Source organism: Bufo gargarizans, chromosome 3 (assembly GCF_014858855.1).
Source record: "Bufo gargarizans isolate SCDJY-AF-19 chromosome 3, ASM1485885v1, whole genome shotgun sequence".
Lineage (NCBI taxonomy): Eukaryota > Metazoa > Chordata > Amphibia > Anura > Bufonidae > Bufo > Bufo gargarizans.
The window spans coordinates 334695939-334723935 of NC_058082.1; the positions used below are offsets into that span (position 1 = coordinate 334695939).

Genomic DNA, 27997 nt, shown 5'->3' on the forward strand with positions numbered 1-27997 from the left:
CAGAGGCTCCAGTGAAAATCAGGCAGTTGCTTAGACATGCCCCTCCAGAGTATAGCCAGTCAGTGGCATTGTGGGTTCACATCCGCTGATCCGTGACAGGGTGAACATGCCCGTTTAGATAGAAGAGGCAGAGGAGGAAGCCAACACTGTTTTGGAGAGAGAGAGAAAGTCCTGTGATGTGCCTGCCCGTGATCACCCCTCCCTGCCATGATAAACGCACGTTTGGAACTTTGGACAATACACTTGCCGCAGGGCAGGTCAGCACCTCCAAGGTGTAAAGGGCAAGCTCAGGCCATGTTACTGAAATTGATATAATTTCACTAGAAATCAATTAAGTATATCACCCACTCTTCATAATAAAATAATGAAAGAGAGAAAGACGGGTGAATTGAGGGGCAGTGCTCCAGACTAAAAAAAATACCTAGTAGCCATCGGCGTAGGGTTGTTTTGATACCAAAATTTTGATTCGCTTTCGTCACCATAAAAAAGTATTGCGATACACAATACCGCGCAAAAACAAAAAAAACACCCAAAAAAGCCGCTTGCATTTCGCATTTTATGAAACATTCGGCCCATAATAGAACAGTCCTATCCTATTTTTTGGGGTGACAAGGTGACCAAAAAATGGCGAATGCTCACCGCATAGGAGATATTTTTTAATAATTTAATAGTTTGGACAGCGCTGTGTAATATGTTTATTTATTTATTTTTTATATGTAAAATTGGGAAAGGGGGGATTTAAACTTAATATTTTAGGGTACTTTCACACTAGCGTTTTTCTTTTCCGGCATAGAGTTCCGTCCTAGGGGCTCTATACCAGAAAATAACTGATCAGGCATATCCCCATGCAATCTGAATGGAGAGTAAGTCATTTTGACTGATCAGGCAAAAGATAAAACCGCAGCATGCTACGGTTTTCTCTCCGGCAAAAAACCCCGAAGATTTGCCTGAATGCCGGATCCAGCATTTTTCCGCATAGGAATGTATTAGTGCCAGATCTGGCATTCAAAATACCGGAATGCACCCGCACTAAATCCGGACCCATTCACTTCTATGGGGCTGTGCACATGAGCGGTGATTTTCACACATCACTTGAGCGTTGTGTGAAAATCACAGCATGCTCTATGTTGTGCGTTTTTCATGCAACGCAGGCCCCTTAGAAGTTGATGGGGCTGCGTGAAAATCGGAAGCAAGTGCGGATGCGGTGCGATTTTCACGCATGGTTGCTAGGATGAAAGTCTATTCACTGTATTATTTTCCCTTATAACATGGTTATAAGGGAAAATAATAGCATTCTTTAATACAGAATGCATAGCAGAAGGTCAATATAATAAACATTGGTGGCGCAGTGCGCCCCCCCAACACCCCAGTATAATAAACGTTGGTGGCGCAGTGTGCCCCCCCTCAATATAATAAACATTGGTGGTGCAGTGCGCCCCCCCCCATTATAATAAACATTGGTGTCGCAGTGCGCCCCCTCAATATAATAAACATTGGTGTCGCAGTGCGCCCCCCCTCAATATAATAAACATTGGTGGCGCAGTGCGCCCCTCCTCAATATAATAAACATTGGTGGCGCAGTGTGCCCCCCCTCAATATAATAAACATTGGTGGCGCAGTGCGCCCCCCTCAATATAATATGTATTGGTGGCGCAGTGCGCCCCCCCCTCAATATAATAAACATTGGTGGCGCAGTGGGCAGTGCCAATGAGGGTTAAAAAATAATTAACTCATCTCCTCCAATTGATCGTACTCCTGTTCTTTCTTCAGGACCTATCAAAGGACCTGTGGTGACATCACTGTGCTCATCACATGATACATCACATGATCCATCACCATGGTAATGGACCATGTGATGAGCTCAGTGACGTCTCCACAGGTCCTGAAGAAAGAACAGGAGATCGGCAGCTACGCGATTAACTGGAGGAGGTGAGTAAATTTTTTTTTTTTAACCCTCATTGGCTTCTCTTCTTAGTGGCGGAGGCGGCGGCAGCAGCACAGTGGGGAGGGAGAGACTCCTTCTCCTCTGCGCTGCTGAGAAGAACATCGGCGGCGGGGCAGGGAACTATCAGCTCCTGTACCCCGCCGCTGTATTCAACTGCAGAGCTGCGGCGGCGGGTCTAGTCGCAAATGGCGACAAGACTAAAAAGTCTTGTCGCCATTTGTAAATTCTAAGTCTGGAGCACTGGGGGGGGGGGGGAACCTATGTTTCTCAACCATATACTGTATATGTGTCTTTAAAGGGGCACTCTTTTTCACTAAGGAGAGGCCAAAGCATGTTGGGTACCTGCATGTGTATGTTATTCTAATGTAAGCAATGCAACTTTAGAATTCTGGGAACAATATTCAAATTGGCTTTCCCAAGCCTACCTGATGGCAGCAGATGTTAGATATAATCATTTGCAGATAATTCTCTAGAAATCAAGGAAAATATTCTCTAATCTATACTAGCAATGAAGTATATCAGTCACTCTTCATAATAGAATTATGAGAGAGAGACTTCCTGCGACGCCAACTTATGTTTCTCAACCACACATATATATGTCCAAGCAAAAAAGGCTGGGGGCGGCACAGTCACACAAACACTGAGTCAATGTGGAGCAGTCAATGCGGATCACAAGGCTGGCGAGGGAGGATGCACTCGGCGGTGCGCAGCTGTGAACAGTAAGTAGAATACAACTGGATACCGACATGTAGAAAAAATGAACAGCGGCACTCACCGGTGTGCGATCAAACGGCAGCTTTATTCAAGAAGAAATAAGGCAGGGGGCGGACAATTCAAGCACGCAACTACAGCGGCGGCCGTTTCGCGCTATCTGCGCTTCATCAGGCTGTGCTTCAATGCGTGCTTGCGTCCGCACTCCTTTTAACCTCTGGTGTGGGCCGACGTCATGAAAACAGACGAATCAGACCGCATCTGAGCAGAAGGAGATACGTTCAACACATACAAACAAAGAACATGCAACAAATCTGTAACAAATCAGCAAAAGATCAGGGACAACATACAAGTACATAATACACATGTGAATAGACAAAATCAAGGAAACTTACTTACAGGAATGGGCTGAGATCATTCCTATCATTTAATCCAAGTTCTCCTAGCGCTTGTGTGCGCAGGATCCACCTGGCTTCCCTCTGCAGGAGGAGGCGGTGTCTGTCCCCCCCTGGAGAGGGGTTGGTACTGTTTCTAATCCAGAAAATGAAATTCAACTAGCGTCCCCATTGTGGGCTTCTTTAACATGTTGAATAAACCTCGGGCATCCCTTTCCTGTTCTGACTGAGTTTAGAAGTTCCCTAAACCTTTCAAACAGGCACCTAATAGTTTTGCCGATATAAAATCAGTCCGCAGGGGCACAATAGCAGGTATGTGCTCCTGCAGTTGATAAAGGTGTTCACTCTATGATGGATACCTGCGAATCCAATATGTTTAAACAGGAAACTTACAGTTGTACAGGCTGAGGTAAAAGATAGAAAGAAGGATAAATTCGTAAGAGACAAGCAGGATTATGAATCCGGCCACATCTTCGATTGGAATACTGGCAGAAAGTGCAAAAAACAATGATTACCGGACCACGGATTCCGACTCCAGTGTTTCGGACGACCCCAACCTAATATCAGGGGAGAATGTAGGGGAATCGCATGACCCTTTAGGAAAAAGACCAGAAGGGGACGGAGGAAAGCAAAGAAAAACAGGCGTCAGGAGGTCGGAAAGGGAGAGGAAACAGGTGTCCTGGAGAAAATGACAACTCCTCTCTTACCACCTGATACGAATTCAGTGATCAACCTTACAGGACTATATTTTAGCAGATGGCTGTATCAGTATCCTGAGTAAAGGACTTGGTTACAGTCTCACAGAACAGTTCGATCCTGTGACCTTTGAAATAGATCTATTCAAGGCTACCCGTAAGCTTTATCTACACAAAATGTTTAGAGATATCCCTAAGAAATTGGCAACTACACAGGGAGAGTCCCCACTCCACCCTGATCCAGGAGCTTTCCAAATATCCACAAAACTCAGTGATGAGGAAATAAAATGCATTAATTTACTCACTGGTTTGGATGTTACTGAGGAGTCCCTCCTTGATACCACTGTGGATCCATTTAGAGGTGGAGTACAATCCACCTTTAGTCCCCCCATGCCCGCCGGTAGCAGCATTGATATTTTTCAACACCAGGTGATGAGGGATATTAGGGCTATTATATACTCTACCGCTCAACCTAATATTACCCAGGAAGAACAGAGAGCCCTTTCTTGGTTCAGTTCTCAGGATAATATCATTGTTAAACCGGCGGACAAGGGGGGTAACATAGTTCTCATGTCTAGGGAATATTATTTGAATGAGGCCCTGAGACAGCTGGGAGATACCAGCGTGTACGAAAGGATACGGGGAGACCCCGTGGCCAATATCCAGCAGTTACTTAAGTCCTTAATTTCTAAGTATGTGGAGGTTGGTTTCCTCCCCAGGAACATGTGAACAAGCTTGTCCCATCTTCCCCAGCCAAACCATCCTGGTACTTCCTTCCGAAGGTCCACAAATCACTGAGCCACCCCCCGGGACGTCCCATCGTTGCGGGGATTGGCTCAGTGATGGAGCCCTTGTCCAAGTATGTGGACTGGTTCTTGAGACCTGTTCTCATCAGTGCTCCAGCTTATCTTAAAGACACCAATGATTTCCTGCTAGCTCTTAAAGAATTACATTGGCAGGATGGCTACCAATTGGTATCCCTCGATGTGGAGAGCCTCTACACCCGCATCCCACATGATGTGGGTGTGGAGGCGATCCTTGACATCGTGGCCAATATGGGCAAAAGCCAGATGTATTGTAGTTTTATTGGTGAAGCACTGGAGTTCATATTAACCAACAACGTGTTCCAGTTTGGGGCGGATTGGTATAGGCAAAAATTGGGTACGGCCATGGGGACCCCCGTCTCCTGTACATTCGCTAATATGTACCTCGCAAGATTTGAGGATAGGTACATTTATTCCACTATGAACCCGTATGTATCCAAATTGAAAACGTATCTACGTTTTGTAGATGACGTGTTCATAGTTTGGGAGGGTACTGAAAGTGAGTGTAAGGAATTCGTGGGTTTTCCATTGAGTGAGGACATGAGGAAGGTTGAAGAGGACTTTTCCCAGGAAAGTTTACTTAGGAGGGTTAGCTATAAAAATAAACAGGGGAACACAGAATCTACTAGGTTTGCATTCTCATTTAAATACAGTCCCATGGCAGAGTGCATTCGCTCCGTCATTTTCAAGAATTGGGACGTATTAAGGAGAGATGCAACCCTACATGAGCTCACTGAACAGAAACCACTGATTTCCTTTAGAAGGGCACATACCGTAAAAGACAGATTGGTCAGAAGTAGGTTTAAGCCCAGTAGAAATGAGAATTGGCTGAACAGCAACTTACCTAAAGGGAATTTCAAGTGTGGCAACTACTCGTTTTGCAATTATAATTCCCTCAAAAAACATATTGGATTCGCAGGTATCCATCATAGAGTGAACACCTTTATCAACTGCAGGAGCACATATGTAGTGTACCTGCTATTGTGCCCCTGCGGACAATTTTATATCGGCAAAACTATTAGGTGCCTGTTTGAAAGGTTTAGGGAACATCTAAACTCAGTCAGAACAGGAAAGGGATGCCAGAGGTTTATTCAATTTAGTGCTCACATTAAGAGAAACAAAATAAGAGTATTGCAGGTTTGATACCTTTTAATGGCTAATAAAAATAGAAGTAATGATGTTACATAGCAAGCTTTCGAGACATCACCAGTCTCTTCATCAGGCGTACTACAAGAATATATGAAGAAACAGCAATATATATACAATAAGAACAGAGGCATGGGGGAATGAATGGACATTAGAAAAAAAAAAACTGAGCAACATATTAAAGATCTTGAGAATGAGTCCTTAATTATCTTACAGATAAGGGGTGTGAAAGTTTTATGGTCTCTAAATTGATGTTATCTCAGAGACCTGGTGCCCTGACTATGTCTTCAGAAGACTCTTTAGATCTTGTAGTGTATCATAAATCCCGGGGACAAATTCAGTCCAGTATTCAAAGTGTCAAGCAGTGTTATAAATTTGTATTCCCAAATTCTTCTAGCTTTTTGGGATTTGAAGTTACCTTTTAATATGAGAACTTTCATATGTTCTACATTGTGTCCTGGGCTACAGAAATGGTTAGCCACAGGAAAGTGTAGCTTCTTCTCTTTAATTGTGTGGCGGTGGGACCTCATCCTTGCATTGAGTCTCTGTCCTGTTTCTCCAACGTAGAGGCCTCTAACAGGACATTTAGTGCAGAGAATCAGATAAACAACATTAGATGTAGAACATGTGAATGTCCCAGGGATCCTATATTCCTGCTGTGTGTTGGGGATCCAGATCTTATCTGTTGTGATTATATGGGAACAGGTTTTGCATCTGCTTATATTACAGGGATGGGTTCCTTTTTCTGTGGTTCCTGGCCTTGAACTTGATCTGATCAAAATGTTCCTTAGATTTGGAGGTTGTCGGTAAGCTAGTAAGGGGAGGGGGGGGGGGGGTTTGGGAAGATTGTTTTTAGTCGTTCATCCTTACGTAGGACATGATGTAATTTTTTGGCAGTTTTCCTCAGTACCTCTAGTTGTGGGTTGTAGGTCACAACCAGAGGTATGCGCTGGTTCTGAAGAAGCTACACTTTCCTGTGGCTAAACATTTCTGTAGCCCAGGACACAATGTAGAACATATGAAAGTTCTCATATTAAAAGGTAACTTCAAATCCCAAAAAGCTAGAAGAATTTGGGAATACAAATTTATAACACTGCTTGACACTTTGAATACTGGACTGAATTTGTCCCCGGGATTTATGACACACTACAAGATCTAAAGAGTCTTCTGAAGACATAGTCAGGGCACCAGGTCTCTGAGATAACATCAATTTAGAGACCATAAAATTTTCACACCCCTTATCTGTAAGATAATTAAGGACTCATTCTCAAGATCTTTAGTATGTTGCTCAGTTTTTTTTTTCTAATGTCCATTCATTCCCCCCATGCCTCTGTTCTTATTGTGTGTATATATATATATTGCTGTTTCTTCATATATTCTTGTAGTACGCCTGATGAAGAGACTGGTGATGTCTCGAAAGCTCGCTATGTAACATCATTACTTCTATTTTTGTTAGCCATTAAAAGGTATCAAACCTGCAATACTCTTATTTTGTTTCTCTTAATGAGAGCACTAAACTATTTTTCTATTGGCTAACACGGTACCAGACTTTTTTCTTTTTCTTTCAACCAAAAAGAGGTTTATTCAACATGTTAAAGAAGCCCACAATGGGGACGCTAGTTGTATTTCATTTTCTGGATTAGAAACAGTACCAATCCCTCTCTCGAGGGGGGGGGGGGGGGGGCGGGGGGGGGGGCAGACACCGCCTCCTCCTGCAGAGGGAAGCCAGGTGGATCCTGCGCACACAAGCGCTAGGAGAACTTGGATTAAATGATAGGAATGATCTCAGCCCATTCCTGTAAGTAAGTTTCCTTGATTTTGTCTATTCACATGTGTATTTTGTACTTGTATGTTGTCCCTGATCTTTTGCTGATTTGTTGCAGATTTGTTGCATGTTCTTTGTTTGTATGTGTTGAACGTATCTCCTTCTGCTCAGATGCGGTCTGATTCGTCTGTTTTCATGACGTCGGCCCGCAACAGAGGTTAAAATAGTGCGGACGCAAGCACGCATTGAAGCACAGCCTGATGAAGCGCAGATAGCGCGAAACGGCCGCCGCTGTATTGCGTGCTTGAATTGTCCGCCCCCTGCCTTATTTCTTCTTGAATAAAGCTGCCGTTTGATCGCACACCGGTGAGTGCCGCTGTTCATTTTTTCTACATGTCGGTACACATATATATGTGTCTTTAAAGGGTTTCTACCACTTAGGTGTCACATATTTAGCTGTCAGACACTAGCGATCCGCTAGTGTCTGCTCTTGCCAACCATCCTAATATAATTGCTTTTGGGGCGGTGGTTTGGCTAAAAAAAATACTTTTATTAATATGCTAATGAGCCTCTAGGTGCTATGGGGGCGTCATTAGCACCTAGAGGCTCCGTCTACCTTCAGAAACTGCCGCCGCCGAGCGCGTCCCTCCAGCCCGCCCATCTCCTCCTGAATGCGATCCTCGTATGTATTCTGCGCATGCGCAGTGAATGTCTGACCGCTTCCTTGCTCAGACATCTCCACTGCGCCTGCGCGATGACGCCATAGTGCTCCGAGGAACAGGCGCAGTGGAGATGTCTGAGCAGGGAAGCTGTCAGACATTTACTGCGCATGCGCCGAATACAGGCGCTCACAAGGAGGATCGCATTCAGGAGGAGATGGGCGGGCTGGAGGGACGCGCTGGGCGGCGGCAGTTTCTGAAGGTAGACGGAGCCTCTAGGTGCTAATGACGCCCCCATAGCACCTAGAGGCTCATTAGCATATTAATAAAAGTAGTTTTTTTAGCCAAACCACTGCCCCAAAAGCAATTATATTAGGATGGTTGGCCAGAGCAGACACTAGCGGATCGCTAGTGTCTGACAGCTAAATATGTGACACCTAAGTGGTAGAAACCCTTTAAAGGTCCGTATCAAATGGTGGTGCTCGATGTTATGGCGTTCTGACAAAGCTTTTCCACATTTCAGCCATGCTAACCCTCCTTTCTGAGGTGGTGGCGGTGCCCCAGCTGCGTTGGTGACTTTCTCCTCCTCCTTCGCCTTGTGCTTCCATGGAACCGCCACTGTCAGGTGGGAATGTCTTCAGTTGCATGTCTACCAGTGTGCGCTTGTACTTGCGCATCTTCCGATCACACTCCAGTGGCGGAAGTAAGGATGGCACATTGTCCTTGTAGCAGGGATCCAGGAGAGTGGACACTCAGTAATCAGCTCTGCTAACAATGAGGGCAACATGGTTGTCGTTGCGCAGGCACTGCAGCATGTAGTCGTTCATGTGTGCCAGGCTGCCGAGAGGTAATAACAAGCTGCCCTCGGTAGGAGGTGTATCATCTGTTTCCTCTGTTCCCCCCCCCCCCCCAGCCACGCTCCATTGATGCCTGTCAGCTGATTTGGGTGCCACCCTGGTGTGAACGCGGATCCTCCTCCTTCTCATTATCCTCCAAAACTGTGCCTTGGCTGGACAGTTGTGTACCTGGCCACCGTTGGTGCAGGAAACCACCCTCCGAGCCACCTGTGGATGACTGGCCTGATAACCATGGGAATGATCCCTGTTCCTCCTCTTCCTCCTGTGCCATATACTCATCCATCATCTCCTCAAGCGTTTTTTTTCAAGGAGACATAGAAGTGGGAAAGTAACGATGAGGACGGCATCATCGGCGCTGGCCATGTTGATGGAGTACTCAAAACAGCAGAACACGGTACACACGTCCCTCTTGGAGGCCCACTCGCTGGTGGTGAAGTGGTGTTGTTCCGCAGAGTGACTCACTCGTGTGTGCTGCAGATGAAACTCCACTATCGCCTGCTGCTCCTCGCACAGTCTATCCAGCATATGCAAGGTGGAGTTCCACCTTCTGGGTAGATCGCATATGAGGCGATGAGTGGGAGGGCTTAAGCTATTCTGCAGCGCAGACAAGTGAGCAGCAGCAGGGTGAGAACACCAAAAACACGCAAAGGGGCCACAATGGGGGCTAATATGGCGCCGCCGTACGCAAATTCCTACCTGACTGATTTCGAAACAAAATTTGTATACACCCACCCGTTATACAAACATCATGTGAAGGTGTGGTTACGATTCATAGATGATATTTTCCTCATATGGGATGGACCCAAATCTCACCTAGAATCTCTCTACAATGATCTCAACAACATTGGAATTTGGTTTCACTATACACATTAATAATAAAGAAGTCAGTTTCCTAGACACACTGGTACAAAAGGACACCTTTCATTTCAGAAATTCTCATTGTACGTGTTTCTGGGTCTGAGACCATTCGTTCAACTCTGGTGATCTGTGATTGTGGGATCGCCCTTTTGGTAGTATTGGGATGACAGCTAGAGTAGTGGAGTAAGCTGTTTCTGTCAGTACGTTTGGTGTACAGGTCGAATTGAAGCTGATTTCTGGTGTCACTATACAAATTGATAATAAAGAAGTTAGTTTCCTAGACACACTGGTACAAAAGGACACCAGAAATCAGCGTCAATTCGACCTGTACACCAAACCCACTGACAGAAACAGCTTACTCTACTACTCTAGCTGTCATCCCAATACTACCAAAAGGGCGATCCCACAATCACAGATCACCAGAGTTGAACGAATCGTCTCAGACCCAGCAACATGTACAATGAGAATTTCTAAAATGAGTAAGAAATAGGGATGAGCGAACTCGAACTGTATAGTTAGGGTTCGTACCGAATTTTGGGGTGTCCATGACACGGACCCGAACCCGGACATTTTCAGTAAAAGTCCGGGTTCGGGTTCGGTGTTCGTCGCTTTCTTGGCGCTTTTGTGACGCTTTCTTGGCGCTTTTTGAAAGGCTGCAAAGCAGCCAATCAACAAGCGTCATACTACTTGCCCCAAGAGGCCGTCACAGCCATGCCTACTATTGGCATGGCTGTGATTGGCCAGAGCACCATGTGACCCAGCCTCTATTTAAGCTGGAGTCACTCTGCTCTGATTAGCGTAGGGAGAGGTTGCGGCTGCGACAGTAGGGCGAGATTAGGCAGATTAACTCCTCCAAAGGACTTGATTAATCGATCGATCTGCAGCTGTGCATCATTGAGCTGCTGAAATTCAATTGCTCACTGTTTTTAGGCTGCCCAGACCGTTTGTCAGTTACTTTTTTCTGGGGTGATCGGTGGCCATTTTGTGTCTTGTGGTGCGCCAGCACAAGCTGCGACCAAGTGCATTTAACCCTCAATGGTGTGGTTGTTTTTTGGCTAAAGCCTACATCAGGGTGAAGCTGTCACACCAAGTGCATTTAACCAGCAATAGTCTGTTTGTTTATTTTTTGGCCATATACTACATCAGGGGCAAGCTGCGCCTGTCACCAAGTGGGCGAAATCTCGTTGTAGCTCTGGGACTAGCCGGTTTGATGCACATCCCTTGCCTGGTGCATGTGCTGAATTTGGTGGTGCAGAAGTTCATTCACAACTACCCCGACATGTCAGAGCTGCTGCATAAAGTGCGGGCCGTCTGTTCGCGCTTCCGGCGTTCACATCCTGCCGCTGCTCGCCGGTCTGCGCTACAGCGTCACTTCGGCCTTCCCACTCACCGCCTCATATGCGACGTGCCCACCAGGCGGAACTCCACCTTGCACATGCTGGACAGACTGTGCGATCAGCAGCAGGCCATAGTGGAGTTTCAGCTGCAGCACGCACGGGTCAGTCGCACTGCGGAACAGCACCACTTCACCACCAATGACTGGGCCTCCATGCGAGACCTGTGTGCCCTGTTGCGCTATTTCGAGTACTCCACCAACATGGCCAGTGGCGATGACGCCGTTATCAGCGTTACAATACCACTTCTATGTCTCCTTGAGAAAACACTTAGGGCGATGATGGAAGAGGAGGTGGCCCAGGAGGAGGAGGAGGAGGAAGAGGGGTCATTTTTAGCACTTTCAGGCCAGTCTCTTCGAAGTGACTCAGAGGGAGGTTTTTTGCAACAGCAGAGGCCAGGTATAAATGTGGCCAGCCAGGTCCCACTACTGGAGGACGAGGATGAGGAGGAGGTGGAGGAGGATGAGGATGAAGCATGGTCACAGCGGGGTGGCACCCAACGCAGCTCGGGCCCATCACTGGTGCGTGGCTGGGGGGAAAGGCAGGACGATGACGATACGCCTCCCACAGAGGACAGCATGTCCTTACCCCTGGGCAGCCTGGCACACATGAGCGACTACATGCTGCAGTGCCTGCGCAACGACAGCAGAGTTGCCCACATTTTAACGTGTGCGGACTACTGGGTTGCCACCCTGCTGGATCCACGCTACAAAGACAATGTGCCCACCTTACTTCCTGCACTGGAGTGTGATAGGAAGATGCGCGAGTACAAGCGCACGTTGGTAGACACGCTACTGAGAGCATTCCCAAATGTCACAGGGGAACAAGTGGAAGCCCAAGGCCAAGGCAGAGGAGGAGCAAGAGGTCGCCAAGGCAGCTGTGTCACGGCCAGCTCCTCTGAGGGCAGGGTTAGCATGGCAGAGATGTGGAAAACTTTTGTCAACACGCCACAGCTAACTGCACCACCACCTGATACGCAACGTGTTAGCAGGAGGCAACATTTCACTAACATGGTGGAACAGTACTTGTGCACACCCCTCCACGTACTGACTGATGGTTCGGCCCCATTCAACTTCTGGGTCTCTAAATTGTCCACGTGGCCAGAGCTAGCCTTTTATGCCTTGGAGGTGCTGGCCTGCCCGGCGGCCAGCGTTTTGTCTGAACGTGTATTCAGCACGGCAGGGGGCGTCATTACAGACAAATGCAGCCGCCTGTCTACAGCCAATGTGGACAAGCTGACGTTCATAAAAATGAACCAGGCATGGATCCCACAGGACCTGTCCGTCCCTTGTCCAGATTAGACATTAACTACCTCCCCTTAACCATATATTATTGTACTCCAGGGCACTTCCTCATTCAATCCTATTTTTATTTTCATTTTACCATTATATTGCGAGGCTACCCAAAGTTGAATGAACCTCTCCTCTGTCTGGGTGCCGGGGCCTAAATATATGCCAATGGACTGTTCCAATGTTGGGTGACGTGAAGCCTGATTCTCTGCTATGACATGCAGACTGATTCTCTGCTGACATGAAGCCAGATCCTCTGTTACGGGACCTCTCTCCTCTGCCTGGGTGCTGGGCCTAAATATCTGACAATGGACTGTTGCAGTGGTGGCTGACGTGAAGCCTGATTTTCTGCTATTACATGCAGACTGATTCTCTGCTGACATGAAGCCAGATCCTCTGTTACGGGACCTCTCTCCTCTGTCTGTGTGCTGGGCCTAAATATCTGACAATGGACTGTTGCAGTGGTGGCTGACGTGAAGCCTGATTCTCTGCTATGACATGCAGACTAATTCTCTGCTGACATGAAGCCAGATTGTCTGTTACGGGACCTCTCTCCTCTGCCTGGGTGCTGGGCCTAAATTTATGGCAATGGACTCTTACAGTGGTGGGTGACGTGAAGCCTGATTCTCTGCTATGATATGAAGACTGATTCTCTGCTGACATGAAGCCAGATTGTCTGTTACGGGACCTCTCTCCTCTGCCTGGGTGCTGGGCCTAAATATATGCCAATGGACTGTTGCAGTGGTGGCTGACGTGAAGCCTGATTCTCTGCTATGACATGAAGACTGATTCTCTGCTGACATGAAGCCAGATTGTCTGTTACGGGACCTCTCTCCTCTGCCTGGGTGCTGGGCCTAAATTTATGAAAATTGACTCTTACAGTGGTGGGTGACGTGAAGCCTGATTCTCTGCTATGATATGAAGACTGATTCTCTGCTGACATGAAGCCAGATTGTCTGTTACGGGACTTCTCTCCTCTGCCTGGGTGCTGGGCCTAAATTTATGACAATGGACTGTTGAAGTGGTGGCTGACGTGAAGCCTGATTCTCTGCTATGACATGAAGACTGATTCTCTGCTGACATGAAGCCAGATTGTCTGTTACGGGACCTCTCTCCTCTGCCTGGGTGCTGGGCCTAAATTTATGAAAATGGACTCTTACAGTGGTGGGTGACGTGAAGCCTGATTCTCTGCTATGATATGAAGACTGATTCTCTGCTGACATGAAGCCATATTGTCTGTTACGGGACCTCTCTCCTCTGCCTGGGTGCTGGGCCTAAATATCTGACAATGGACTGTTGCAGTGGTGGCTGACGTGAAGCCTGATTTTCTGCTATGACATGCAGACTGATTCTCTGCTGACATGAAGCCAGATCCTCTGTTACGAGACCTCTCTCCTCTGCCTGGGTGCTGGGCCTAAATATCTGACAATGGACCGTTGCAGTGGTGGCTGACGTGAAGCCTGATTTTCTGCTATTACATGCAGACTGATTCTCTGCTGACATGAAGCCAGATCCTCTGTTACGGGACCTCTCTCCTCTGCCTGGGTGCTGGGCCTAAATATCTGACAATGGACCGTTGCAGTGGTGGCTGACGTGAAGCCTGATTTTCTGCTATTACATGCAGACTGATTCTCTGCTGACATGAAGCCAGATTGTCTGTTACGGGACCTCTCTCCTCTGCCTGGGTGCTGGGCTAAATTTATGAAAATTGACTGTTGCAGTGGTGGGTGACGTGAAGCCTGATTCTCTGCTATGATATGAAGACTGATTCTCTGCTGACATGAAGCCAGATTGTCTGTTACGGGACCTCTCTCCTCTGCCTGGGTGCTGGGCCTAAATTTATGACAATGGACTGTTGCAGTGGTGGCTGACGTGAAGCCTGATTCTCTGCTATGACATGCAGACTAATTCTCTGCTGACATGAAGACAGATTCTCTGTTACGGGACCTCTCTCCTCTGCCTGGGTGCCGGGGCCTAAATATCTGAGAATAGACTGTTCCAGTGGTGGGTGACGTGAAGCCAGATTCTCTGCTATGGGACCTCTCTCCAATTGATTTTGGTTAATTTTTATTTATTTAATTTTTATTTTAATTCATTTCCCTATCCACATTTGTTTGCAGGGGATTTACCTACATGTTGCTGCCTTTTGCAGCCCTCTAGCCCTTTCCTGGGCTGTTTTACAGCCTTTTTAGTACCGAAAAGTTCGGGTCCCCATTGACTTCAATGGGGTTCGGGTTCGGGACGAAGTTCGGATCGGGTTCGGATCCCGAACCCGAACATTTCCGGGAAGTTCGGCCGAACTTCTCGAACCCGAACATCCAGGTGTTCGCTCAACTCTAGTAAGAAATTCACAAACAAGGGATATCCACCCCATCTAACAAAACAGAAAATTATGCAAAGAGAAAAAAAGTTTTGGAGATGGCATATTCTGCACAAATGTACAAAAAGGGCGTGTGGAATGAATGAGGCGCCAAGGGATAATCACAAATTGGTGTGAAAAGAAGACAGGAGTGGGTGAAACGTACATGTGGTGGAGAAAAATAGGCAGCTCCCCAAAGACCCCCTAGAAAGGAGGGGGATATTCAGTACCAACTAGTGGACTGAAATCTAGAATAAAATTGCTGGTGAGCCGGGTATCTCAGGTGTCCTGATGAAACCCTGGGAGCGCCACATAAACTCCAGTACTATTAATAAAATTGTGCAGTTATAGTGGAACACACTATTGTTATCTTGGCAAAAGATTGCACTTACTTCACCGGGGAGGAGGGCATAGGATAAAGCTCAAGACACCTATACCTCAACCTCCCCCGCCGAGGTTCGCTTCAATTGATGTGGTAGTAACTTCCTAGTCTCCAAAAGGATGACATCGGGGCTCCAATTTATACAGGAAGTCTTTTATTGATCAAGCTCGACACGTTTCGGGAATAAATCCCTTTTTCAAGAGCATATACATATAACAGAAAAACACAAACTTATATAGGGGAATACAAACACATGATATGAGGTCATCCTCCTCAGGGGAGGGGAACAAAGGCCAAAAAATGTTTCCTGTCCATTGTTTCGTTTGCCAATTGTAATAAAAAAACAATCTGTTCAAAAGATTCTTATTTGCTCTTTATACAGAATGTCTAATTTATTCCTAAATATACAGTATTTATGCAGTTATCCCCAAAAACCAAGGAAAGGAAGAGGGACAGGAAGTGAACATGCCTTGTGTTCCACCGTGGAACGCAGAGTTTTCCTTGGTCTATCTGACATTGTGGAGCGTGGTGTTGCGCTTAAGACAAGTAGAGATATGCTACTAAATACTCATGTGCCGGTGCGCTTCAATTTGTGAGCGCATTGGCTGAAGCTACTATTGCTGCGGAACTTAGCCAGGGAGAGAACGCTCCGATGCGTTCCACTGTGGAACGCATCGGACAGGAAGTAAATCACATCAGCTCCGATGCGCTCCACAGTGGACCGCACCGGACAGGAAACAACCCGCATCAGCTCTGATGGAGCGCATCGGGCAGAGAGCATGGGGGCGTGATCTAGGTAAAAAAGTAAATGGATAGGATAAGTGTTACACCAATGTATTCCGATGGTATAGTGGAAAGGATAAGTGTTATACCAGTATATTCCGATGTACACAAATACAAACTGTAAATAGATAAATAGATCATTTAAAGAATAAATGAATAATGAACAGTTTGGGGATCAAAGAAGGGAGCAGACATCCCAATTGATGTACATATATAAAAAGCATATGAAAAGCATATAAAATACATGTAAGAATATGATAAAGATATAGAATATCCCAATGTATCCATAAATAGATAAATAAATAAAAAGATAAACTTTAAGTAGTATAAATTGTTAAAACTACAGACCAATTGATAAAAAGGTGAAATATATTAAAATCCATTGCAAACGTAATATATAGGGGGGGGATTGTATATAAAAAATATATATAGAAAAAGGATTGTTGTTAATTGGGTAGACCATCAGTATTACACAGATTATTGTTGATAATTAATAATTACTATAGTTCGAGGGATTCATTTAGGCCAATACATCTCCTTCCTGCAAAGTTGTTGGAAGGATTTGGAGACCCATTCAATAGGGGTCAGACATAGGAACGATGCGTTGCCATCATGTTTTTGTGAAAAATGTCTTGAAACGCTATGTTTGTCATACTTTTTCCAAATATTGGAGCAGTGGGAGTTGAGTCTTTTTCAGATGCTTCGGGTCGTCCGACCTATGTATTGTAGCCCACAGGGACATTCTAGCATGTAACTTACATTTGTGGTGCCACAGTCCATATAACTTGAAAGAGGATTTTTTTTCTTTCGAGGAGTTGATGGTAACCTCATTTACGCCATGGATAATAGTGTGACAGCATTTGCACCGTGTATGCCCACATTTGTATGATCCCTTGGGTTTCTCTACAAGTCCCAAGGGTTTCGATCCGATGGTAGTGGCAGTACTAAGTTTATTCAACTTCGGACGAGATGGGGCTAGGATCTGCTTTAATGTCTTGGCTCTACGGAATGTCTTATGTGGTGTTTTAGGTATTGATTTACTCAAAATGGGGTCCTTTAGAAGTAAAGGCCAGTGTTTTAGAATTGCTGTGATTGAGTTATGGGATGATGTGTATCGGGTAATAAAATTGTAAATATACTTATTTTTCTCACTGGTTTGCGTTTGGTGTTTTAGTCGCAGGCAGTCTGTTTGGGTAGTTTTCCCAACTTTGTTAATTGAATCTGAAATCAGGCCCTCTGGGTATCCCTTTTCTAGAAACCTAGACTCTATAATTTTTAATTGATCTCTTAGAGTCACATCGTTGGAGCAGTTCTTTCTGACCCGCCTCATCTGACCATATGGTATATTGCGTTTCCACTTGTGGCGTTTATAGTCCAAATAGCTGTTCGCATCAACTTCTTTGAAGTATGTGCTTGTCTCAATTGAATTATTACTGATGGTTAATTTCAAATCGAGAAAAACGGTGGTCGAGGAATCTATCTGCGCAGTAAATTTCAAGCTCCAATCATTTAGATTGATGTATTAAATGAAATTATCTAGTGTGTCTCTTCATCCTTCCCAGACAAAGATAATGTAATCAATATACCGTCTATAGAGTTTAATGTTGGGGTGGTCTAATAGGCCAAAGGTTTCCTCGAATGCCCCCATAAACAAATTTCGTGCCCATCGCTGTGCCACGGTTTTGAATATAAAAACCATCATTATAGGTAAAATAATTATGATTTAAGATTAGTTATTGAATCTAAAATAAAGCTAATTTGTTTGGGGGGCATATAAGGGTCCATGGAAAGAAACTTATTGATTGCTTGAATGCCCAGTGTGTGTATGATGTTACTATACAGAGATGATACATCCAAAGTTACCCATAGCATGTCCTTACACCATTCAAAGTTTTTCAATATTGTGATAAGTTGACTGGAGTCTCGTAGATAAGGCCTCTTTCACACTTGCGTTGTCCGGATCCGGCGTGTACTCCACTTGCCGGAATTACACGTCGGATCCGGAAAAACGCAAGTGTACTGAAAGCATTTGAAGACGGATCCGTCTTCAAAATGCTTTCAGTGTTACTATGGCACCCAGGACGCTATTAAAGTCCTGGTTGCCATAGTAGTAGTGGGGAGCGGGGGAGCAGCATACTTACCATCCGTGCGGCTCCCGGGGCGCTCCAGAATGACGTCAGAGCGCCCCAGGCGCATGGATGACGTGTACATGCGATCACATGATCCATGCGCTTGGGGCGCCCTGACGTCACTCTGGAGCGCCCCGGGAGCCGCACGGACGGTAAGTATGCTGCTCCCCGCTCCCCAGTACACTTTACCATGGCTGCCAGGACTTTAGCGTCCCGGCAGCCATGGTAACCATTGAGAAAAAGCTAAACGTCGCATCCGGCAATGCGCCGAAACGACGTTTAGCTTAAGGCCGGATCCGGATCAATACCTTTCAATGGGCATTCATTCCGGATCCGGCCTTGCGGCAAGTGTTCCGGATTTTTGGCCGGAGCAAAAAGCGCAGCATGCTGCGCTATTTGCTGCGGCCAAAAAACGTTCCGTTCCGGAACGGAAGACTTCCTGATGCATCCAGAAGGACGGACTGTCCATTCAGAATGCATTAGGAAAATCCTGATCAGTATTCTTCCGGCATAGAGCCCCGACGACGGAACTCTATGCCGGAAGACTATAACGCAGGTGTGAAAGAGCCCTAAGATGGTAAATTTACTACATATTTCTGTAGGAGACAATCAATGTAGGTGGAGAGGTTGGACGTGATGGAATCTATCCCTGATATTATGGGTCGACCAGGGGGATTGGTCAGAGATTTATGAATTTTTTGTAGGTAATAGAAATATGGTATACAAGGGTTTTCTATCAGAAGATGTTTCCTTTCTTTTTTCGTAATGATGTTTTCTGTATATCCTTTCTCTATAAGTTCCTCTAGTAGTTTTTTATAAGAAGCTGTGGGATCTGTTTGAAGTTTGCTATAATATATAGTGTCTGAGAGTATGTTAGTATTAGTCTGTAGTTTTAACAATTTATACTACTTAAAGTATGTTTATCTATTTATTTATCTATTTATTTATCTATTTATGTATACATTGGGATATTCTATATCTTTATCATATTCTTATATGTATTTTATATGCTTTTCATATGCTTTTTATATGTGTACATCAATTGGGATGTCTACACCCTTCTATGATCCCCAAACTGTTCATTATTCATTTATTCTTTAAATGATCCATTTATCTATTTACAGTTTTTATTTGTGTACATCGGAATATACTGGTATAACACTTATCCTTTCGAAACTACAACTCCCAGTATGCATACTTTCTCTGCTCTTCTAAGAACTCTCATAGAAATGAATGCAGCATGCTGGGAATTGTAGTTTCACAACAGCTGGGAGCCGGAGGTTGCCTACCCCTGCACTATACCATTGGAATACATTGGTGTAACACTTATCCTATCCATTTACTTTTTTTACCTAGATACCACCCCCATGCTCTCTGCCCGATGCGCTCCATAGTGGAGCGCATCAGAGCTGATGCGGGTTGTTTCCTGTCCGATGCGTTCCACAGTGGAACGCATCGGAGCGTTCTCTCCCTGGCAAAGTTCCGCAGCAATAGTAGCTTCAGCCGATGCGCTCACAAATTGATGCGCACCGGCACATGAGTATTTAGAAGCACATCTCTACTATTCTTAAGCGCAACACCATGCTCCACAATGCCACATAGACCAGGGAAACCTCTGCGTTCCACGGTGGAACGCAAGGCATGTTCACTTCCTGTCCCTCTTCCTTTCCTTGGTTTTTGGGGATAACTGCATAAATACTGTATATTTAGGAATAGATTAGACATTCTGTATAAAGAGCAAATAAGAATCTTTTGAACAGATTGTTTTTTTCATTACAATTGACGAACAAAACAATGGACAGGAAATTACCCCATTTTTTGGCCTTTGTTCCCCTCCCCTAAGGAGGATGACCCCATATCATGTGTTTGTATTCCCCTATATAAGTTTGTGTTTTTCTGTTATATGTATATGCTCTTGAAAAAGGGATTTATTCCTGAAACGCGTCGAGCTGGATCAATAAAAGACTTCCTGTAATATTGGAGCCCCGGTGTCATCCTTTTGGGGACCAGGAAGTTACTACTACATCAATTGAAGCAACCTCGGCGGGGGAGGTTGAGGTATAGGTGTCTTGAGCTTTATCCTATGCCCTCCTCCCCGGTGAAGTAAGTGCAATCTTTTACCAAGATAACAATAGTGTATTCCACTATAACTGTACAATTTTATTAATAGTACTGGAGTTTATGTGGCGCCCCCGGGGTTTCATCAGGACACCTGAGATACCCGGCTCACCAGCAATTTTATTTGAAACAGAAAACTAAACAACTACCTACAAAACCCAAGATAGACGCACCTCGCATTCCTTGCATAACCACATACCATCCCCTTATGCCCAAGATACATAGTGTAGTGCGGCAGAACTGGTACATTTTACAAAGTGCATATCTATCAGTGAAAGAATTTGAAAGCCCTCCACCCACTTGCTACAAACGAGGTCCTAACATAAGAGACAAACTTATCCGTGCAGACTTTGGAGGAAACCAAAAGATCTAAACAACCTTTTCTGACAAACCCTAAATATGGAACCTTTCCATGCTTGCACTGCGCCCAGTGCTCCAATATCATGAAAGGTGACTTCATTACACATTCACGCACAGGTAAACGGTTTCATATCAAGGATTTTTTCACATGCGAGTCATCTTTTGTCGTTTACTTGATTAAATGTCCGTGCTGCTTAGCTTACGTTGGGGAAACTACTCAACACATCCATGACCGCATTTGCAAACACAAATCCACAATACGGACTAAACAACTTCTTTTACCCCTACCGGCACACTTTGAAAGACATAAACATCAAATCTCCCAACTTTGTTTTCAAGTCATCGAACAGGTGCATCAACCAAGACGCGGAGGTAACAGGATCTCGCAATTACAACGGGAATCATATTGGATCCATAAACTGGACACATTGGAACCAAGAGGTCTAAATAGAGAATGGGATTTCCGTATATTATCTTGATTATAACTTATTCTTTTTCTCTGTTCTAGGCTCGTTGATGGGGACTAGGCGAACATGGGTGAGAAACCCCCCCCCCTTTTTCCTCTCCCCCCCCCCTTTTTTTCCCCACTCCTTCCCTCTCATCCCATGCTAGCAGTTTTTCCCTGATTCTTGTCCACCAATCATTAACCACTGTTCATTAATTGTTTTTTGTCCTGCTCATTATTCCTTGAACAATTTATTATTTTACGGTATATTATTTTACGGTATATATCTGTGTATTCATACTGCAATATTGTGACTCCAAACAAAAAGGCTGTTGCCAGCCAAGGTGTGCACCGCACGGCCTCAAATTTACAAACTCCTATAAATGCACAACACGCCAGCGGTGATGTTTATACAAAATATTTTATTAAACATATATGCAAAAAAGTACAGTACATAATAAAACCCAGAAGGGAAATGCAGACAAGTGTGGATGAACAGTAACCCCTATGACCAGTGTATATATCAATGCATGCTTGTAACAAATTGCCACTGTCCATGTGGTACATCATGGACCCCCCGCAAATATGCTGCAGATAATGATGAATCAAATCAGAGAAGAATAATAGATGTGTCAAAAATTCTATCAGTCAGCATAGAAAAGTATGTCAACCTACTCCAAGAGGGAGTCACCACAGTGACAATATAGTCATATCCCAGATGGAATACCACACTAGGAGGCTGAGGAGACACTGGAGCATAGAAGATATACAGCACAGCAGGGGCACCGGTGATCACATAAACAGCTTCAAAGGCATAAAAGGTACATAGCAATGAAATAACCAACCTGGATAGGGGGGAAAACCCGACAACCGTTTCGCTCTCTGGCTTTTTCACAGGGCACAATGAACCTGCCGGGAATCTCAGTACTTATAGCCCAGTCCCTTCTCACTAGCCCAATCAGATGCGGACGATCCATAACTAACCTGTGAAATGTAATCACACCGCCGGCCCCCAGCAAGCGTGCCGTCACCACATAGCACGCCCCTAAGTTGGATCACAGGTCATGGAAGCAGAGCGGCCCCTCCCCCTGGCCCGCGTCACAAGTGCGTGACCGGAGGTGGGCAAAACACACCCTGGATGATCACATGACCCACGCTGGGCGTCCGCGGCTGCCAGGCAATCACCTAAAAGCGTCCGGGGGACGGAAACAGCCGATCTATCTCCATTGTTCACAGATATGTGCAGCAGTCAGATGGATACTAACAGGGTAGGCAATTCACTGATGCATTCTCTATTATATAAAAAGTACATCCTAGCGACCTATGTATAGTTATTGAGCCGATAAATCCATGTAAAATGTTATGCATAAAGTTCATTAGACATTATTGAATGTTAAACACAAGTGGTCATTATACAATACAATATAATATACATACTCCTAATTAAGATCATAGCTCAATGCAGATAACCTACAGTGTATCATCTGCCATATTTACAGGGTATCATCTAACATACCATATATAGGTTTAAATGATTTTCAATATTTAATATTGGACAGCCAGAATATACCTGCCCACTATCCTGTATTAACATAGCAGAGATAATCATCCACATATATATATATATATATGTGCCAAACTAAGTTAAATATGCTAAAAATGTACACCAAATGTACTTAATTCATAAATAAATTTACATATAAATATTAAATTGATAAATGGCCATGAATGCAATTCAAGCATGATCACACAGTGTATGAACCCATGAACCTAATACAGAGAGACAACAAATATCATAATACAACCAATACATGTGAGCCAATATTGCATATTAGATATTAGCAGTGAACAGTCACATTAGAAACCTATATTTCATAATGAAAAAATAAAGTAAGATTGCTGTGAAAGGAGGAAAAAGAAAAACCATCAATTAAAAAAAAAAAAAATATAGTACACAATAAATAATAAATATAAAATAACTATGCCAGTGAAATGATACCCAAGTGCAAAGTGAAAGTGCGCAGTGAGTAAGTGAATGTGTCATGCAACAATGAATAAACAAACCAATTATATAACAATACATAAATAAATCAAGTATCACATTTTTGGACCGTCTCAATACATGTGAGCCAAAACAATACACACAGACCGATATGTGACCACTATGAAGCTGCTAATACTAATGTATTATAAGTCATAGACTGACTCTTGTATCAAGTGGACCACTCTCACATCAACCCCTTTGACTTTATATTCATAGTGGTCCAGGGTCAGTATGACACAACCCATGTATATATACTAGCACCCTGGCCATGCAATTTAAAAAATCCCTAACGGGACTAGTGTCTTATACATCCCATGAGTATACAGTCATGTGATATCAATCAAGAGGTGCAGCTCCACGCGAGCGATCCATCCATCGAGTCGGCGCATGGTGGTACTACCCCAAAACCGCATCATATGGGCTACAAGATCTAGAAGGACTAGAGGGATAAAGAATTAGAAACACAAACAGGTAACCAGACATAACACTAGAACTGATAAAGACAGATAATACAGACAATAAAAAATATACTGATAAAAACTCACCTAGTGAATGTCCAGAATCCGGTGAGCGCAACACAAGGGAGCCTACAAGAAAGGCACAAAGCTATTATAATCATTTAATCCATATGGCCTAATGGAGTTGAGGGTGAAGATCCATCGGGATTCACGTTGTGAAAGAATCCTCTTCCAATCACCTCCCCTAGGAGATATCTTGACATGGTCAATTCCCCTGAACCTCAGTAGGGATCCATTGCAATCATGTACTTCTTTGAAATGTCTGGGTATGGTCGTAAGGAGATCGTCATCCGTAATATCAGCGGCCGCTATAATCCCCAGTACATGTTCACGAATACGTTTCTTGAATTGGCGCGTCGTAAGCCCCACATAAATCTTATCGCAGGGGCATAAGGCCCAGTATATCACCCCAGTCGTCGCACAGTCAATACGGTGGGTGATCCGATATTCCTTCTTGTGCATGGTAGAGAAGGAAATGTCAGCCCTGTCCATGTTACAGCAGGCCACACATTTCCCGCATGGTTTATTGCCCCATCTGGGGCCCTTGGACCCAAACAGGCCAGGTTGTTTCACTATGTGATGGCTTCGAACTAAATGGTCCTTTAGATTTTTGGACCGTCTAAATGTAATACGTGGCCGGGCCGACATCGTTAGTCCTAGTTGTGGATCCCCACGTAGTATTTCCCAGTATTTGAGTAGTACCTCACCTATTGCCGTGCAGTTGTTATTGTATGTGGTGATATAACGTGTTTCGTCTGATGCCTCCCGTCGTACTTGTGGTTGCAGGAGTTCCGGGCGTTTGGCCTGGCGTGCTCGACGATATGCCCTCTCAATCGGGCGTCGTGTATACTCGTGCTGTTGGAATCTCCTCCGTAGGTCGTCAGCCTGGATTTCAAAAAGATAGTCAGAGGAGCAGATCCTTCTAGTCCGCAGAAACTGTCCAACAGGGATACTGTTGATCAGATTCCTTGGGTGAGAGGATTGTGCAGATAGCAGCGAATTTACCAAAGTATGTTTCCTGAACAGATCCAAGGATATCTTCCCATCATCATCCACCCATAGCTTCACATCCAGGAAGTCGATCTCATTCTTGCTGCAGGTAAATGTGAGTCGGATGTTGAGCTGGTTGTTATTAAGCTCATCCACAAACAACTTAAATTCATTGGTGGACCCCTGCCAGATAATAAGCAGATCATCAATGTATCTTCCCCAGTATTGGACCTTACATCCAAGGGAAGATACATTTGTCTGTAGGATCTCTCTCTCCCACAGCCCCAGGAACAAATTAGCGTATGAGGGTGCGCAAGCCGCCCCCATCGCTGTGCCCCGGAGCTGTAGGAAAAAGAGACCCCCAAACTTAAAGAAATTGTGGGTAAGCACAAAATTTTAAAGCTGCATGATGAACTTACATTTCTTATCCTCCACATTGGAGCTATGCAGGAAGAATTCCGCTGCCCTGAGTCCATCCGAGTGTTCAATGGATGTATATAACGACTCAACGTCGCACGTCACCAGTAGCATGTCGGAATCCAGGTGTAAATCTTCCATTCTTCTGAGTACATCCATAGTATCTTTCAAATGTGATGGTAACTCCTCAACCAAAGGGTGCAGAAAGGAGTCGATATATTTACATACTGCCTCGTTCAAGCTGTTAGTTCCTGATATGATCGGGCGTCTAGGAGGTTCCTGCAGATTTTTATGCACCTTTGGGAGAAGATATAGGGTGGGAAGCAGAGATAACACCCTCCACCACCCCCTCATCCAAAATAATCCTCAGTTCCTCCTTGTATTTGATGGTAGGGTTGAAGGTCAGTTTGGCATAACAAGATTTGTCATGCAACTGTCTCCAAACTTCCTTTTCATACATGGTGCGGGGCCAGATGACAATGTTGCCCCCCTTATCGGCACCTTTGACCACCACATCACTCCATGTTTTCATTTCCTGTAGGGCAATCCTCTCCCCTTTCGTACAATTATCCATAACACTGGATGCCGGGATTTTGCTCAAATCATTACATACCAATTGTACAAATAAATCAATGTTAGGAAAAATTGATAATGGGGGAAATTTCTTGGATTTAGGACACAGTATCTTGGGGAACTCACCCATGTCACCAGCTGTGTCCTGCTCCTCCAACAAGGACATCAGTGTGGCCAATGCTTCTTGCTCTTGAGGGGTAAGAAAATTGGGATCCGGCCTCCGATAAAATCATTTTTTTTAAATCAACTTGCGCGCAAACAAGTGCACATCTCTCACTGTCAAAAACAAATCAAAAACCAATCAAAATCACAACTGGGGGAAAATACTGCAATATTGTGCTATTCTTTATTACACTGACACATGATATAACAGGACAGTATGCAAATGTTCAACAGTTTATTATCCTACTAAATTGCGTGATCCCCGTTTATATACCCCTCTATACCTACATAAACACCATACCCATATTTATAATCCCTCCCCCATCTGGCAGAATTGTAATTCTTCTTTTTCTAACTAATTCTCAAGTGTATAAACACACTATCATACCGATTGGCCCCTCCACCCCTTTCTTTTCTCACCTCTCCTGCCCTCTTGCCCACACCTTTGCCCATACTACACCCGCATATCAAATGCGCATGCGCGCGCACGACGCTATGTGATGACGCACAAACGTCGCCTGCACTAGCCGCCGACATACGCTCCTTCAGTCCAAGCGCGTGCGTTCACTCATGATAGGCGCCGGACGTGATGACGTCATTACTATGCGCCCATCATTACGACTGACAGCCTTAAAAAGCATACTTATCCGCCTGCACGCCACATCCAGCGCCTACCTCTCTACCCTGCCACCAGGTAATTTCTTACATCACCAGACCCATAGTAAGCAATGTAATCTGTCCATGATACATGCATATATTGATGCCTTATATGACGTAATAGGATCACCTAACCCAGGTTTATAGATCCTTATTTTATGACACCAATGATGTTATCGCTACATAATCTTTACCCTGTGATTTCCCTATTCCCCTTCTCATTAGCTTCTGATAGGACCTATTTTCTTCTAATTCCTCCTTTCTTCACTCCCTTCTCTATCATTAGCAGAATATCTGATATACTACAAATTTTCTGTGCCCACATTGTATACACATTATATATTTTGCTAGACCCCGCTGAAGAAGGTCGTAATGACCAAAACGTCCGGGAATTTTTGTCTCATGTGGCTATATACTTATGATGTATAAATGAACTACTCTGGATGTATACAAATGATAATCTGAAAAAAAGAATTAAATGTAAAAATTTATTTGGCACAAAAATCTTTTGGAGTGCCGTGGATTAACTTTATAATGCTGTGGAAATGACTGAGCAGTCACATTTTCTGTGTTAGAAGGGACCAAGAAGTAGAGACAGCAAGGGACCTGGGAAAGGGAGTGGCATTTACTTGGTCTTGTGAATATGACTTTTTTATGATTTTTTATTTTTTTTTACAGAATTTGGACTTTTATTTTTGCTTGAAAACCCTTTTAACAATATACAGATCTCAGATTAGTGTTATCCTAATATCTAACAACAGTCCAAGACCTATAATGGCCCCCACATATGCCCGGGCCCCGACAGAGTTTGAACTTACCTCACTCTCCGGTACCCGCGTAACTTCTGATGCCGCTGCTGCATCTACCCATTGCGCAGATGAAAACATCCGGCGATGGGGGTGTCAGCCAATAGCAGGCTGCGACAGGAACGAGCCTTCCTAGCATCACCCACGATGCTAAGGAAGCTGGTCAGAGTCATGGCCTGCAGCGGCCGCTGTTTCGGCATCAGAAGCGACACTGGTGCCGGAGACAGAGAGGTAAGTAAAATCTGTGTGAGGGACTCGGGCATATGCGGGGACTTTATACGTCTTGGATAATGTCACAATCCCTCCTGTGACAGAGGTTAGAAGATCTGAGAGACTGGCTGCACGTTAGGTTATCTGACAGCCTGTTTTCACTTGTTGCAGTGTTGTTGTTGTTGACAATAACGACACCTCTTGTCTCAGGTGTAGCTTGTGGTCATTACTGCTCCTCTATTTATTCTAGATTCACACTTATACCATGCGTTTGATATTATGTGCCTGGAGTTGGAAGAGCTGGTGTGTGGTCCTCACATGAGTTCCCGCTCATCAATTTTCTATTGAAGATAAGTGTATTTTTCTTTGCAATTTTGTTGTTCCCAATTGCTTGTTGTTTACTAGGCCTCAGGGAGACACTGGTTCGTTCATCTGGGAAGGAACCAGTGGTTTCAGACCCTGTCACTTCTCCTAGGGATATTCAGGGTTACTAGGGCCTTTCCCTT

General features: G+C 44.6%; 1 long non-coding RNA gene across 1 annotated transcript; it reads left to right on the top strand.

Moving 5' to 3' along the window:
- The first annotated feature begins 2642 nt into the window (after positions 1–2642).
- LOC122930993 lies at positions 2643–27987 on the top strand. Its single transcript, XR_006388199.1, has 3 exons — positions 2643–2664; positions 21178–21206; positions 27742–27987. It is a non-coding gene; the product is annotated as an uncharacterized LOC122930993 (long non-coding RNA).
- Positions 27988–27997: the final 10 nt, after the last annotated feature.